We start from the raw sequence: 17,633 nt of genomic DNA, 5'->3' as shown, positions 1-17,633 counted from the left end.
TCATCGTTGGCATTTCAACAGCTGACACAAATTTACACTTACTGTATATTAAAGCAGTGTGAGAAAAACCTATATAGTAGATAATTTGTTTTAAAATGCCATTGTGTTTAAATTCCAACTGGTGATTTTATTCTGAGAGCCATCATTCGTAGTCTTTATCCCCTTCCCACATCCCAATACACCATGGTGCAAAAACTACAGAGTATGGAGTCAGGACCAAATCTTGATCCCCATGAAGTTTTGCCATTAACTCTGGTAGGGCCAGAATTTGGTGATATGCTCATAGAAACACTGGGAAAAGATAGTCTTGGGGAGGAGAGAGGGGGAAGAGGCTGAACAGGGAAAAACCCAGAACTTGTGATAGATGTCAAGTCAGGAATGGAATTCAGAAAGAGAGGCATTAAAATTAATGGACACTTGAAAAGTTTGACCTAAGGGTTCTGGGTGAAAATCTGGACTGTACCTGTAAGAGACACAGCACAGAACTCAACTCACCACCCAGCGAAAATGGGAGCTAAGGTTTTAAGATACCTTTGTGTCCTCCCGATACTCAGCTGCTTTAGTGGCATGATAGCTGTCATAATTTAGACAACTCTGAGATGCTAAGTTATGACAGCCTTCCTGGACTGAAGTAGGGGCACCAGTGCCACCCAGAATTACAGTAGCGCTGCATGCTGAGTGACCACATCCAGCACACCCATCTTGCTCCCAGCTCTGTTCCTGTCTTGTTCCCTTAGCCAATGCTAGTGAAGAGTCTTTAGGAGGCAGCCTGTGGTTGACTGCCTCAGTTCCAGCACCAGGGGAATTCTCCAGTGACCAGATCCGGAGCTTTACTGATCTGGCCCCTTTTCTGGCAAAAAGAAGACGGAGCAGTTTGAGATTCTTACCCTCTCTGTCTGAGAGCAGGTGCCCGGGAAATGTACCATTCAGTTAACGAATTCTGACAATACACGATACTAGACTATCACAAGGCAGTGTCCATGGGGAAACATCTTTAATCTGTTCAGAAAATAGTCATCACTCAATGCAGCAGCCTGCTGGGTAAGTGGTGTGTCTTGCTGTGAATATATTTACAGCTGGTACTCCAAGACTAGCCTGTATTTCAGTCGTAGTTTCTTGGTTCACACTACCAAAACAAGCAACTTTGTAAGATGCTCAGCTCCATCAGAAGCCATTAAAAACTTGGAACATACAAAAATCCCTATTGTATGAGAAAAGCCTTACAGGAAGTTCTCTCTAAGTCTAAGACACGAGGTCAGTAACAATATTCATGCTTAGCATCCAGGTAGCTCTTTGCATCTTCAGAGCACTTTACAACAATCAATCAACTCCTCCTCTCCAGTGAGGAGAGGTGATTAGGACACCAGCCTAGGACATAGCAGAGATGAGTTAAAGTCCCTGCTTTTCTACAGACTTCTTGTGTGACCTTGGTCAAGTCACTTAGCCTAACTCCTTTCAAGTATTCAGCCCTCCTAATTTCCATTGATTTCAATGGGGGCACTGAAGCACATGGATTTCAATGGAAGTTAGGAGCCTAACTCCTTTTAAGTCTTTACTCTCTCTGTGCTTCAGTTCCCCATGTGTAAAATGGAGATAATAATACCTCCTTACTCACAGGGGTGTTGTGATGATAAATACATTGAAGACTTTGAGGGGCTTAGATACTATGGTAAAAAGAGTCATATAAGTAGGTATGTTAAATATTACTATCCTTCTTGTACAGACAGAGAAACTGAGGCAAACAGGTTAAGGGACTTTTCCAATGTCACACGGGGAATCAGCATGAGAGCGAAAGTCTAGCGACTAGGAATTTCTGGCTCCCAGGTCTATATTTATACCATGCAACATAGTCAAATATATTTAGGAACTGTTGGGATCCTTGCAGAGAATTCCACTGGTGGCACATCTCTGGCATGCTGTACAACATCATGCACAGCTGTAGAAATTATACTAGTGTTGTTCCAAATTCTAATCAAAACACATCTAGAGAGTCACCCACAACCCTCCTTGCTTATATCTGTGCATTTGCTCTTTCTGGCATCATGCACCAAGAGACTGAGATTGAAATATGAGCCTGCACCATGTACCAAGGCGCGGATGTCATAAAATGGGCATAAAATAGTTCATAACCTCCATTAGAAATATTGACTCTGTAGAATGCAAACAGCAAAATCATTCTCTGCAGGGTAGCGAAACCATTTGTGAAAAGGGAGAAATTAAAAAAAAATAGGATGGGCCCTGAAAACGGCAGGCTTAATCACAGAATTAGCATGTTATTGCTTGGATAGCTCAATGTAAGTATTTGCAATTCGGAACAGCTTGTGATAGTCTACTAAATTCACAGAGATGCTGTCAGGTTTGGTGAATGCTTAAAGGAAAATTTTATAATAAAGAAAAGTCGGCTTGTTCTGTCACTTTCATGTATTTTTATATCTTTCCACACAGATCGCAAGGAAGTGGACATCCAAAATAAGTAACTCTTAATACTGGAGATATTTATTCATTTATATTACAAGAAGGTCCGGGGGGTGCGGACCTAGGCTGTAAATGCTCACAAACGCAAGTATTTTTATGAAATTTCCTTGAGTAATCTCTCAGAGGAAAATATTCTGGGTATAGAAATGAGTATCAGGCTGATGGACAGTGGCAAAGTAGTGACACACTTGTTTCTAAGAGCCAGATAGGCTTTAAGGCACAGAGGAGACCCTCTGCCAGCCTATTAAGAGAACTGGGTTGAGTGGAAGCTTGCAGTGGAAGAAGTAGTTAGAAAGATTGGTGACTGGAATGGGAGAAGGGAGGGAAGTCAGGTGAAAGCAGCAGCAATGTCACTAATATATTTGGATATTGACTGTAATGCCCATCGGATATAAGAGACCTTCCTCGCTTCCCTCTGCCCCCCCAGTCAGAAATCAGGGCCTGCAGCAGAAAGCAGAGCCTGTCTCCAGGTTTTTTAATGAGTACAGCTAGCCTGCAGGAGGCTACCTCATGGTCTACAGCAGCTGATCGGTTGGAAGCATCAGCAGACTGGCTCTTAAGCCCAGCAACGGTTTGGTAGCTGCTCAAAGCTTTTGCCCATGGTTGTGATAGCTTCTGCTTGTTCCCAGCTGTGCCCCTGTCTTGGACCCAGCTTTACCTTGCTCCAGGTAACCACGTCTTGACCGTTGGTTTTGATTTTGAACTTGGCTCTGGCACCTAGCCTCTGATTCTGGTTCTGACTCTTGGCTCCAATTCCTGGCTACTGCCTCCTGCTCTATCCTCAAGGCCTGACTCCTGCTTCACCAGCTAGGCACAACTGTCTACATCCTGGTCACTGGCCATTCTCCCCACTCCTCCAAAAAAAAAAAAAAAAACAACAAAAACCCAACCCCAAGTCAAACAAAAAGCTGTTTGCCAGGTAACATCCCTCTTCTTTTCAAACCCTTACAGGAAAAATCTCATAGAAGTTAATAAATAATGATAGCCTTTCTATAAGTTTTGTTTTGTTTTAAACTATCTTGTAACATTTAATTGATTACCTCATCCCTTGCTATACATTTCCTTTGTATGATTTTATATTATATACAGACTCTCTGTTCTCTGTTAAATTCTATAGGTTTTAAGAGTAATTTTTATAGCACTGTATTGCATTTCTGTAGGGTTTCACTCCTATTACATTCTATATTACATTTCCATGTGGCCTGTGAAGTGCCTACCAGCACAACAGAAATGGGTTTTTAAGCGACGTAAATGTAAATAGGGTACAGAGGCTTGTGGATGAACTTGAGGATGCCAGACTATGCATAGGGGGCTAATACATAATAATCGGGGCCACACGACCGTCACTTTTTTGGATGGCATTCCCAACAGTAAGAATCCTGGGGAAATGACATTTCAAGAAGCGAGGATACAAAGCCAGCCAGTCCATGAATGGGAATGATGAAAAAGCAAGCTTGTGGTGTTAGTCCAAAGCAGAGAACCTGGCATTTTGCAGGTGTCCATACAGAGTGAAAGCTATTTGGCTGATCAGTTCTCTAGAGAGTTCAAAAATTAGTAATAGAAGACATGGCTTACTGATGGCTGACTCTTAGAAGGTAGCCAATACATTAAAAAATCCCTCTAACTCTGATTTGTCATTTTCTCTCTTCGTTTTCATGAGAAAGTCAGTATAATGGAAACTGATAAGAGAGCCAAGCCACTGAAATATGAAAATCACAGCACTAGCATTTATCCAGATTCTTCAGCTGAGCCTATCAAGAAAAGAGCTAGTTTTAATCACCTCAAGTAGATGCTTCGTGACTCCAGAGTTCGTTACAAGCTAAAACACCTACTATTCTTCTAGTCAAAATTAATGGTTCGACCAAAGAATTAGATTAGCCAGAGCAAGCAGCCTTTGAAGATCTCCGAAAAGACCTACTCAACATTTTCAAGTTGTCACCCCATGAAATAGAAATTTAAATGCTAAATCCCTTGTGAGTTTATACTCTTGCCTGAATTACACAATCTAATGATAACCTCCTTAATGCTTGATATTCTAGGACAAAATATCTGAGTATTCATGTTTAAAATCCCATGCCTCTGAAATCTTATGTTTAGTTTAAGCACTGCTGCTGTTTGCTTATTTCCATTCTCTCTCTGGAGTTAACACTATAAAAGATAAATGCAGCCAAATAGTTATATATGACCTACTTTAAGTTGAATGAATTGTGCTCATGTTCCTGATCTTCAAAAGTTGCTTCAATAGTGGATTTTGGACTGCTTCATACATTGCATAAGTTATGTGACATTTAACTCTTTTCCGATTAAGGGTTAAAGGTAAATTTCATTCTCATGTGACCCCAGGAAGACACAATCATCATCAAGGTGCTTAGTTCGTAGCTCATAGGTTCTTGAATCTCGTTATTAGTCCATTATAATTCACTCTTCTCCTTTGAAAATATTTGTGCGTATACAGGTTTTGCAAGTACTTTAGTGATAATTTCTCATCTGAGGAATCCAATGGTTACTACAATATTTGCTGCCAACCGAACAGCTGATCTGGCTCATCTCTGAGATGAGCTTACTTTACTTATTTTGTTTATGGACAAGCAGGCGACGGGGATCAACACTGAACTTAAGCCAAGTCACCAGATAATGCCTGAAACTACTTTCTGATGTTGTTAAATATTAAAACAGGGGTTCTCAAACTGGGGCTCGGGACCCCTCAGGGGGTCATGAGCTGTCAGCCTCCACCCCAAACCCTGCTTTGCCTCCAGCATTTATAATGGTGTTAAATATATTAAAAAGTGGTTTTAATTTATAAGGTGGGGGGTTGCACTCAGAGGCTTGCTATGTGAAAGGGGTCATCAGTACAAAAGTTTGAGAACCACTGTATTAAAATGTACCAAAAGATAGGGTCCTTGTTATAAGAAACTTTGATTTAGATTTTCAAAGCAAATTAAGAGATTTAGTTCTACAACCCTCATTAATTTTAGATTCTTTTACTATACTGTAGCGGGATGGTTACCCGCTCCTGCCCTGAGAGTTTTAAAACTGCCCTGGAGGAGGGCTGTGGAAGGGCTGCAGCTCTAAGAGCTGGGCTGATTGGGGAAGCAGCCGCAGATGGGCCACGCCCCAATCAGGCCACAGCTGGCCCTATATAAAAAGGCTGGGAGGCAGAGGTCAAGCAGTCTCTCTCTCTGTGTCCAGGGAGAGAAGGGCCTGGCTGCAGGGAGCTAGACATAGGGCACCTGTAGTGGAGCAGGGCTGGGGAAAGGCTGAGGAGGTGGGGAGCTCCAGCCTGGATAGCCTCAGGCTGCGGCCTAGTAGGAGGTCAAGGGGTACTGGGGGTTGCAGAGGGCAGCCCATGGGTAGGCCAAGGCAGCAGGTCCAAACCCAACCTTGCCTATGTTAAGTGCCCTATACTGCAGTCTGCCCCAGGGAGCAGGGGCTAGTTGGTGACTGGCAGTGGGCTTATTCTGAGGCAAGGTAAGGATAGTGGGTGGGGGTTCCCTGGGGAGGGGATACCCTAGTACTGAGGGGTACTGCCAGGGGGCAGCACCCCAGATACAAGGGCACCGGGGTCTGGGAGGGACACGGGGGCCAGAGGATAGGCAGATCACCAGCCTGCAGAGGGCACTCTTATGGCTGGATCGAGCTAATTCCCAGAGTCACCAGCAGGAGGCGCTGCAGGAGTAAGTCCGCTCCTCTACATATACCCATTACAATGAAATATGAGGTCCTGGTTACTAAATTTTGTACGGGAGTTGTGTGACTAAATCCTTTAGTTGGCTTTGCTAACCTTAACCTTAAAATCAGAGACTGGCCTAATGTCTAATGAAATCAGTAGGAGATTTGCCATTGACTTCAATGGGAATTGGATCAGGCCCTAAACTAGGATCTCAAATACCATGGTGATGGGAGCAGTATAAAAACCTGAACAGAACTCAGACAGAGCAATTAACAAATGAAACAAATTAAAATACAGAGGTGGCAACAGGACATAATATGTGAGAATAGCAATGTAGGAAAGGTTTGAGAAGAAGTGTGCCTTGTGGAGAGAGATGAGGAAGGACCCTGGATGATGGAGAAGACCCTCTTTTGAACAGATCTTGGTATGTCTCTACAGAATTGCCCCCAAACAAGCCTGCAGTAACATTAGTTCTGATTCTTTGCTTCAAATCACAGCTAGAGGTGTGGAAATGAAAGGAGTGGGGATGGGAAAAGATAATCAGATATTTTCAAAACTTAAAAAGTTTCAATTCCAAATTCTGAGCAAGAGTTTGAAGAAGGGTTGTGTTCAGATATTATCCAAGCCAGTTTGTCCATCCTATTCCGTAAATGTCTAACACTTTGTCTTTGCTAGGAATGCTTCACTTTACTAACACAGGACTCTACAGTGCCATCTGCAAGACACTGAGATGGGTTCAAAGCATTATGGAATGGTATTTTTGCAGAAACAGCTCCCCTCTAGTGGCTGCCACATTTGGAGGATATCAGCCCTCATAACCCCATAGCTCATACAGATTTTCCTTTCCCTCCAGTGGTGGAGATCTGTGCTAAAGCTGGGTGAACTTTTTCAGCTGAAACTTATTTTCAATAAAAAATTGCAGATTTGGCAACACCAGTATATTTTGTGAATTTGTCTGTTTCACTGAATTTTGGTTGGGTTTTTTTTGGGGAGGGGGGGGTGAGGGAAGGGATGACAACAAAATTCTGAAAAACTTGAAACATATTTCAACATTTTGGAAGTAAAACATTGAGATTTTTCAGACTGAAATGACATTTTTTTTTAAAAAATGTCCTTTTTAATTTTAAAATTTCAAAAACATTTAAAAGTGATCAAAATCAAAATCCAATGTTTTGATTTGTCTAAATAAAATGTTTTGTTCAACCCAAATTTTTTGGTTTTGATTTTTCAACATTGCCAACAAACTGAAAAATCTGTTGTTTGCCCTGCTTTAGTCTACCAAGTAAAATACTGAGAATTCACTAACTATATAACAGGGTCAATCTAACCACCACGAATGAAACAGCTGACATGGCGCAAACACTTCACAGATACGGATACATTTAAGCCGCTGCAGAATTCTCCCAGTGCAAAGCATTTTAAACTAACATAATTACCTTTGAAATTCACTTTACATCTGTATATCTATGAAGATGGATAAAATGGTTTATGTGTAACTTGCCTATAAGTAATTGCTGCATTGTTCTTCTCAGTTGGATTTTCTAATGTATCTCTTAAAACAGTATGGCATATCATTTAATCTGCTCTACTGGTATCTACCATCTTCTCAGCATGTTAGCCTGTATTTTGAAAAAAAGTAAATGTGCAGCTTAATTTTCTTTTCTTCCCTGTTTTTTACTGCACTCACTGTGCCAGACTGTGCTATCCATAGTCATGTTCAATAGTAACTTACCCTGCGAGGAGTCCTAATGATTTCAATGGGGCTACTCACAGAGTAAGCTACTGTTTGCATGAGTAAGTATGGCAGTGTCTAGCTCTTAGACTCTTTGATATAAGGTTTCTTTACCCCAAAAGCTTTGCTTATTTTCATTTTTCAAGCACAGCCCACTTGTTCTTTATTATTATTTATATAAGAGTAGTATCTGAATATCTGAATTAGAGTTGGTCGCAAATTTTTCCTTGGAGCAGTTTTCAGTTAAAAAAAAAATGCAATTTTACCTCATTCTAAACATTTCCTGGAGAATCCATCACAACCCTCTTGAAGTCAATATGACAAGTGCTCACAATCAGGTGTGTACATAAGTTTTTGTAAGGTAGAGCATGGTGTTTGAGACATGAAGCACCCTGAACTAACTCAGAAAAGTGCCCTGCAGAGAATCTTTACTCTATAAGGTGCACTATATAGATAGCAGCCTTATAGTAACATACATCACATCATTAAAGGTCTTGAGAACATGACCTATGAAGGAAGGCTGAAAGAATTGGGTTTGTTTAGTTTGGAAAAGAGAAGACTGAGAGGGGACATGATAGCAGTTTTTAGGTATCTAAAAGGGTGTCCTAAGGAAGTGGGAGAAAATTTGTTCATCTTAGCCTCAAAGGATAGAACAAGAAGCAATGGGCTTAAACTGCAGCAAGGGAGGTTTAGATTGGACATTAGGAAAAAGTTCCTAACTGTCAGGGTGGTTAAACACACGAATAAACTCCCTAGGGAGGTTGTGGAATCTCCATCTCTGGAGATATTTAAGAGTAGGTTAGATAAATGTCTATCAGGGATGGTCTAGACAGTATTTGGTCCTGCCATGAAGGCAGGGGACTGGACTCGATGACCTCTCGAGGTCCCTTCCAGTCCTAGAGTCTATGAATCTATTAATTTCACTGTTCGCAGTGGCAGCTGAGGAATGCGGGCAGGGCAGTACCAAGTTGGGGGAAGATTCCATTATCCTAACCAGCATTGTACCTTTTCAATGGATAGAGGACTCGACTCTACAGACCTGGCACCAGAGGTGGGTGAATTTTTTTTTTTTCCTCACAAAACTCCCCAACGGAAATACAGATTTAGCAACATTGAAATGTTCCTTTAACTTTTGTTGATTTTGCAGAATTTGTTTTGTGATTTTATTTTATTTTTATTTTATTTTAAAATTATTTTTAATTAAATTAAATTTAATTTGTCTCAACATTTTTGCAAGAGACTATTTCATTGTTCTGGTTTGAAATGGCTTTTTGTTTAAAAATTACCCTTAATTTTATTAGGAACTTAAATGAAACATTTTGTTCGACCCAAATGATTTTTCTTCTGAATTATTGGAATTTTCAGCTTACCAAAAAAAAAAATCTGTGATTCACCCAACAGTCGTAAGGGATGTGTAATTCCGTGGCTAGTTAATGATAGAAAGATAAAGGAGCTGTCATTTGATACTTAAAATGTAGAATTATAATTTCAGTGGTGTCCCCCTCTGCAGCATGGCACACACCCAGCTCTGGGTCCTCCTGTTTTGGTGGAAATTTTGATAATACAATGTCATTAGAAATGGGTCAAATTGGGTATCACTTGAAAGCCCTTTCTCCTACTAACACAATGCTACCAAACATGAGAAACCTAGAACAATTATGTAGATACATATTCAAGAAAATGTTTAAAAATCAACTTTTTAAAATTATACTTTAACACAGGCATGTCAAACATGTAGCCCTCCCAAAGTTAAATTGTGGCCCTTGAGTGACTAGTTATCAGTTAACGCTCAGAACATGATACCTGATTTATTTTTTTTAATGTTACAGATTACTATCAATGGAAGGATGTGCTTCAAGCTGGTTTGCCATCGTCGGCCAAAAATGGAAGCAGTTCAGTGGTATTGATTTATTATACCAAAAGAGTGGTAATGAGGCACTGGTTAAGATGTTAGCATCCAGTCAGAAATTACTGGAATCCATCCACAAATGATATGCACAGCGTTATATAAGAAATCATTACATAACATGATTAATTACAATCCCAAAATAATTTATCACAAAATCTTTCTTTTTACTTTGGTCTTGATCATTTTTCGGCATCAATGGGGAGACTAAGAGTACTGACCAGTAGCTGAATCTATGGAGAATACACCACGGAGGACCTGGCTAAACAACACTGAGTGGCATCTTACACGCTGTAAGATGTGTACCTATAAACTGAATTTGGCAAGGTTGGAGAGGAAGTACAGTAAGCATTGGGAAAAAGTTGAAGATGCCACAACAAGTGCCAACTGTGGGTGAGACTTGCCTTATAATAGGTCCCCTGGCATGCATTTCAGGAAGAACAGCTGCTTCTTCTGCAGTAAGCTGAAGCCTGAAGGCATCCATTAAGCAGAGATTCAACATATGAGTCAGGTGAGAAAATGTATGAAGCAATCACTCTTAGTGAAAATGGTGTACAGAAAGTAAAGTTAAGTGGGTGCATTGACCCAAAAGATGTCCACATATACTACATTGTGTAACACAGCGAGTGCTACACCAAGAATGGCTGTAATGTGCTGTGTCAAAAGGTAAAAGCAAAAGAAACAAATACTGATTTTACTACTGCAAACTGTGCAACTCAGCTGGAGTTCATGAATTGCCTCGCAGAAGCTCTAATGGATGGGAAAGTGGTGATGGCCAATGCAGAGGCTAAGTACAGAGAAATATCTGCTTTGAACAGTATTGAAGAGGAACAAATGCTCAGCAGAAAGACTCTTAAAACACCTACTGCAGATGAATTGTGGGACACGGCCGTAGGTTTTAGCAATGTTATCTGCACAAATAAATCATAGTGCATATCCTTAAAAGCTGCAAAAGACATGGTGCTATCAAAAGTGCAAGAAAGCACCGATTCTTTGACTAAAATGAAGACTGTTTGCAGCTGCTAAATTTGTATGGAAAAGCATTTTACCGTGCAGTACGTGAGAGTTTCAGGGATCCGTAGCTGATGCCAAAGCTGAACAAATAATATTGCATGACCTGTACTACTACTTTAAGCGGTGCACTATTGGTGGTTGCAGTGACTTCAGAACCAGCAAGTATGATAGAAAGCAAGTGGAGCAGAAAGCTGCTATTTTATCTCAAAGCCTTATATACGAGTGTTTCAGTGAAAAGCAGGTTTCCAACACATATATGACAACTGCATGGCATATGTGTAATCGGCCACTACAAGTGTCCGTTGGTTTAACAATTAATTTCAAAACTGTAGCAATTTCCTTGTGCAGCTTTTGCACAGCAGTGGCTCCTCCCCTGACTACAATGAAGTACTCCACCTGGAAACCACAATGGCCAATGAGGTTCTTTGCTCCATGGAACTGAATGAAGGGTTGTACATTCCCCCAGACCTTGCCAAGGGTATGTTTATATTTTGTGTTGCCGATAACTTGGACTTCCTTGAAGAAACAGCACATGGCAAAGGTATTGCTCATGCTATTGTAACCCTACTGCCAGATGGAGTCAGCAGCAACAAGTCCCAGGTTCAGTATCTAGGGGTTCTTCTTAACAACACAAAACAGAATTGGCTCAAGCCCCCAACTCAATAATCTGGGAAAGCTTGACACCACCCCAAGGTGTTTCTAAGAAGCAGTACTTCCCCTCTCACAAGTATAACAAAAGAGCTATTAATAAAAGGGAAAAGCATTAATTTGGGAAAACACAAGCACATTCAAAAACATGAGAAAGTCCAACAAATGAATGTCCCTTTAATCTACCACTCGCTTCTCCTCTACTGCATCCCACTCACAGTAGGCTGTCCTTGGTTTGTAAACAGGGCCAGCTCCAGGCACCAGCCCAGCAAGCAGGTGCTTGGGGCGACCAATGGAGAGGGGCGGCACGTCTGGCTCTTCAGCGGCGGGTCCCTCAGTCCCTCTTGGAGCGAAGGACCAGCCGCCGAATTGCCGCCGAAGACTGAAGCGGCAGTGGTAGAGCTGCCACCAAAGTACCAGAGATCGCGATCGTGGCTTTTTTTTTTTTTTTTTGCTGCTTGGGGCAGCAAAAACCCTGGAGCCGGCCCCGTTTGTAAAGACCCAGAGTTCAGAGGTGCGTTCACAGGGGTTCACCTCCCTTCCCTGGTGGGTATGGCGTTGAGCAATGCCTCTGTTACAGCTGTCTCTCAGCCACTGTTCTCTGCTGCTGCTGGCCACCATTGACTGCTCTCTCTCTGCTGTCACTGGCCGCTGCTGCGTAGTGTTCCCATGGTATCATGCTCTGAGGTTTCGCCACTTAACCTAGCTTTCAGTGACTTCAGAAGATAATGGGGAACCACTTCACAGCCAGTATAGTCTCTGTGTTGAACTGTCTCCACACAAGGTTTATGTCTTAGCTCCTAGGCCAGCTCTACAAATACCGACCAGAAACAAGGACTCTTAGTTGAGTCTGATCAGCTCCATCATTAAATGAGGGTGAGAAGCAGGTCAAAGAGGGTCTAGGACCCTTTGACTCGAGTCCACACCACCAGGTAGGAACACCTAACCCCACCCACTCTCCTCTTCACTAGGATTTGGCATCTCTACCCCCTGCTAAGCAAGTGAGGTTCAGTTTAAGGTGCCTCCCTCAATCAGGGCATGCCAGTCACAGTTCTGCTGCCCTTTACTCTTACAATAAGGATAGCAATACTTCATTGCCCCTTCATTCAAATACTAGCATGATTTGCAACCAAACCTGCCAAAATTGATTGTTTTGGCAAAGCAATTCCATCTGCTATGCACCTAGGCAAAGCAGGCATTTTCATCCAAACATGGTCTGCTCCTGAAGTCTTTTCCTCCAGCTCATCACTAGCTGTCAGGGGAGAATTCATTCAGACCCTGCTTACCCTACTGTTATGGTCTGCTATGAGAAGCATATTAGTGGAGACCAGTCCCAATCTCAAGTGCTGTCTGGACCAGCAAATAATTGTTCCTGAAGGAGCTTCCTAACTTCCTGACTCACCCACTTTCCAACCACGAGACTCCATGGTATTGCATCTGTCCAATACAGAATTACTGACTCCACAAATATCTCCAATGTCACAATGAAAAAGCTACTGTCTCATACTCATAAAAAGGATGAGTTAACTGCATACCTTGCAGGAAAAAGCAACAGAGGGTCCTGTGGCACCTTTAAGACTAACAGAAGTAGTGGGAGCATAAGCTTTCGTGGGTAAGAACCTCACTTCTTGCATCTGAAGAAGTGAAGTTCTTACCCACGAAAGCTTATGCTCCCAATACTTCTGTTAGTCTTAAAGGTGCCACAGGACCCTCTGTTGCTTTTTACAGATTCAGACTAACACGGCCCCTCTGATACTTGCAGGAAAAAAACTCTCCAGCATACAAATAATTGCTTGAAGAACTTCATTGTCACAGGGCGTAATGAAGCCACTGCCTCACACTGTTCAGTGGAGTTTCTTTGTAGCTCTCATAAGGAGGCTGACACTAAAGTTATCATACACGCCATCAATGTCACAGCAAAGTGCTACTCAACTCAGAGTTTTGCACAAAGCACATATGTTCCAGTGCTCTCTTTGAGATGCTACCGAAGATTTCCTCACGAGTCCGTGCCTACTGCTGGAGAATAGAATTGTGGTATGTCCCTCACAGATGTGTTCCTATCACTCAGACCATTAAAAGCCAGCACACTACCAGGTTTCTACGCCCTTTCAGGGTGACACACTGCTGGAAGGTTGGCTGAAAAGACATTACTGGAAGGCATTTGATTCAGCCTCTGAAGACTCTCTCTTTGCGCAGAGGGTGCTTAAAACGGCTGAGACAATTACTGATGAGATCATAAATGCACTGGAGTGCATGCTGAATTTACCATTAGAAGACCAACATTGCAACACTTGCAGAGCTACGTTGGTAGATGTTTTCCAAGAAGAAGATTAGTGGAGAAAATTGCTATTGAGAAGGGGTGCATTTATACTTTCTAACAAGAGGACAAATTAGCAAGCAATAAAATGGCTCCAGGATGATTGAGCTCATCCAAAACTACCCTCCCCTATCGGGTCTGGATTGGTTTTTGGAGAAAGAACTGATCATACCAGTTGTGTGAATTACCTTGCATTCCTGAATCAATCCTTTAGCCAATCAAATGCTCGCATGCAAACACAAGAGGCTAACCACCCGGCAAATATTTGGCCAGCAGGTAGCCTCGTACAGAGATGTGTGAGTGCAGCGTGCATGAGGATCAGTGTGACTTCTCTAGAAGTGAGACAGAGACAACACTAATGATGACTTTGATGTTTTCAGTCCTGCATGTCAAGGCTAACTTCCCTAAAATTATCAAAAATCAATGTCTTTTTTTATGTAACATTTCTATGTTAAAGTATCATTAAAAACATTGTTTTTAACTCATTTTCTCATATGTATCTACATAACTGTTCTGTTTATCATATTTGGCACCATTATTAGTCATGCCAGTTGTGCTTACTGCTATTTTGGGGCGGGGCACATACACTATTTTTTCCATTGTGTCCACCAAGGACTAGATATAGCTTCTTAGAAATCAACTACTGTCTCTCATTCTCTTGTCCAGAGATGCATATATTGAATTATTAATAACATGAATGGCTCCCTTAACTGTTTTATTTCAGGGCTTTTGCATAATTATTGAAGTTCCTTCAAGGCACAGCCATCTTTTTAAAAGCCCCGGCACACTGCATTACAAGCAAACATAACATTACAAACATAATCATTATGAATACAAATTGTAAGCAGAGTTTATACTTACTGACACACCGGAGACAAATGTCTCTCTAGATGGGACAGTATTGGAAGATAAAAGATACTGTGTAATGAAATACGAAGATCCCAATATACCATTCCATAACAAAAATATATCCTAAGGTGTATTTATTGCACACAGTTTTTTTTAAAATGCACTATTAATTCATTTACTAATGTTCAACAGTGAGGCACAAAACACTCAATAACTCTTGTAAAGTACTTTTAAAGTACATACTGTGTATTTATTGGATAATTAAGATATCCATACTGTAACTAGGAATCACACACTGGGATAATTTGTAAACATGCACTGATTCCCCTCCGCTTTTTAAACTATCTTCTCTATTTGCTATAGCAAGCTAAGAACTTTAAGTAATCAGATAATAATTTGCATTAGAAGAAACCTCTCATGGTCACTTAGGAATGGTCTACACTAGAAAATTAGGTCAGTTCAGCTACGTCAGTCAGAGGTGTGAAAAATCCACACCCGAGTGGTATAGTTAAACCAACCTAAGTCGCCATTTAGACAGAGCTAGGGTTGACCTCACTGCTGCCTCTTGGGGAAAAGGATTACCTATGATGACAGGAGAAAATCCCTCCAATTGGTGTAGGTAGCGTCTACACTGACTATACCTTGACTTTAGCAAAGCTTTTGATATGGTCTCCCACAGTATTCTTGCCAACAAGTTAAAGAAGTATGGATTGGATGAATGGACTATAAGGTGGATAGAAAGCTGGCTAGATCGTTGGGCTCAACGGGTAGTGATCAATGGCTCGATGTCTAGTTTGCAGTCGGTATCAAGCGGAGTGCCCCAGGGGTCGGTCCTGGGGCCAGTTTTGTTCAACATCTTCATTAATGATCTGGATGATGGGATGAATTGTACCCTCAGCAAGTTCATGGATAACACTAAGCTGGAAGGAGAGGTAGATATGCTGGAGGGTAGGGATAGGGTCCAGAGTGACAAATTGGAGGATTGGGCCAAAAGAAATCTGATGAGGTTCAACAAGGACAAGTGCTGAGTCCTGCACTTAGGACGGAAGAATCCCATGCACTGCTACAGGCTGGGGACCGACTGGCTAAGCAGCAGTTCTGCAGAGAAGGACCTGGGGATTACAGTGGACGAGAAGCTGGATATGAGTCAACAGTGTGCCCTTTTTGTCAAGAAGGCTAACGGCATATTGGACTGCATTAATAGTAGCATTGCCAGCAGATAAAGGGAAGTGATTATTCCCCTCTATTCGGCACTGGTGAGGTCACATCTGGAGTACTGCATCCAGTTTTTGGACGGCCACTACAGAAAGGATGTGGAGAAATTGGAGAGAGTCCAGTAGAGGGCACTGAAAATGATGAGGGGGCTGGGGCACTTGACTTATGAGGAAAGGCTGAGGGAACTGGGCTTGTTTAGTCTGCACAAGAGAAAGAGGGCGGGATTTGACTTCAACTACCTGAAGGGGGGTTACAACGAGGATGGAGCTCAGCTGTTCTCAGTGATGGCAGATGACAGAACAAGGAGCAATGGTCTCAATTTGCAGTGGGGGAGGTCTAGGTTGGATATTAGGAAACACTATTTCACTAGGAGGGTGGTGAAGCACTGGACTGGGTTACCTAGGGAGTTGGTGGAATCTCCACCCTTAGAGGTTTTTAAGGCCCAGCTTGACAAAGCCCTGGGTGGGATGATTTAGTTGGGGATTGGCCCTCCTTTGAGCAGGGGGTTGGACTAGATGACCTCCTGAGGTCCCTTCCAACCCTGATATTCTATGCTTCTATGAAGCGCTATAGCAGCACAGCGGTGCCGCTGTCACATTTTATGTAGACAAGCCCTTAGAGAGTATCTCTGCCTGCTGTAGCAAAATGTTTAACGTTGTATTCATAGAATCATATTATATCAGGGTTGGAAGGGACTTCAGGAGGTCATCTAGTCCAATTCCCTGCTCAAAGCAGGACCAATCCCCAACTAAATCATCCCACCCAGGGCTTTGTCAAGCCTGACCTTAAAAACCTCTAAGGAAGGAGATTCCACCACCTCCCTAGGTAACCCATTCCAGTGCTTCACCACCCTCCAAAAAAATAATTATGGCCACCGCGGAGTGTACAGCCTCAGCCGCAGGGAGCCGGGCCGCGGGCGGGTGCTTTGCCCGGTATTGGCTTGTTCAAATTGAGATAAAACTAAAGGATAAAGTCTGACCCCAGTTCCATCCCCCCTGCAACTCTACTGACATCACTGTGGCTGGGTCGGGGGTTGAACAGTTTGCACCATCCACCATCAGGAAATTTCATTCTGGAGCCAATCTCTCTTGCTTCGAAAGTCTTGCAGCACCTGCTTAGCAGATGTGGGGACTGGCATTCCACTAATATACCTGCTGATTCCCGCCCAGGTCAGCATCTTCTGGTAATCTGTTGAAACCAGCCCAGATACATTTTTTGTGCCCATATTGCAGCAACAGATACCAGTTCCATTTCACCACATGTTGTTTGTTTGGGCTTTTATAGCATCCAAATGTGTGCTGTGTGCTTTGCAGACAAATAAGATAGGTCCCTTGCCTGAAGAGATTAGAGTCACTGAACCGTTTCCTGGAATTGAATTTACATATATGGAGCCCTGCTTGGATTGCAGGATGAGACAAACATACAAAGGGAAGTAAGAGGTTTTTTCCCTTGTGATTATAGTTCACAGCTCTATTTAAAAACTAAATACCAACTTATTAAGACAGTGGTTCCCAAACTTTTTATTAAGATGATCCACCAACTGCATTTTGTCTTTTCTGGAGATTCACCATTACATACAGAGGGAGAGAGAGAATGTAAAAACACGGAGGGAATATCCCAGCGGCAGGAGGTTACAGAGTGAGCCCATCCCACACTCACCACACAGCAGTAGCTCATGTCACTCCGGGCATTTCATGCCCCTCAGGTTTGGTCTGGCATCATGACAAGCAGGTGGCCGATACAGATGTGATTGTTCTTGTGCAAACACTGATCCTGTCCAGCTCTGGTCTGCTCCAACCCTGCTCCT

The sequence above is a fragment of the Chrysemys picta genome, chromosome 1 (genome assembly GCF_011386835.1).
Source record: "Chrysemys picta bellii isolate R12L10 chromosome 1, ASM1138683v2, whole genome shotgun sequence".
In the NCBI taxonomy this organism is placed as follows: Eukaryota; Metazoa; Chordata; order Testudines; family Emydidae; genus Chrysemys; species Chrysemys picta.
This window is presented reverse-complemented; position numbering follows the sequence as displayed.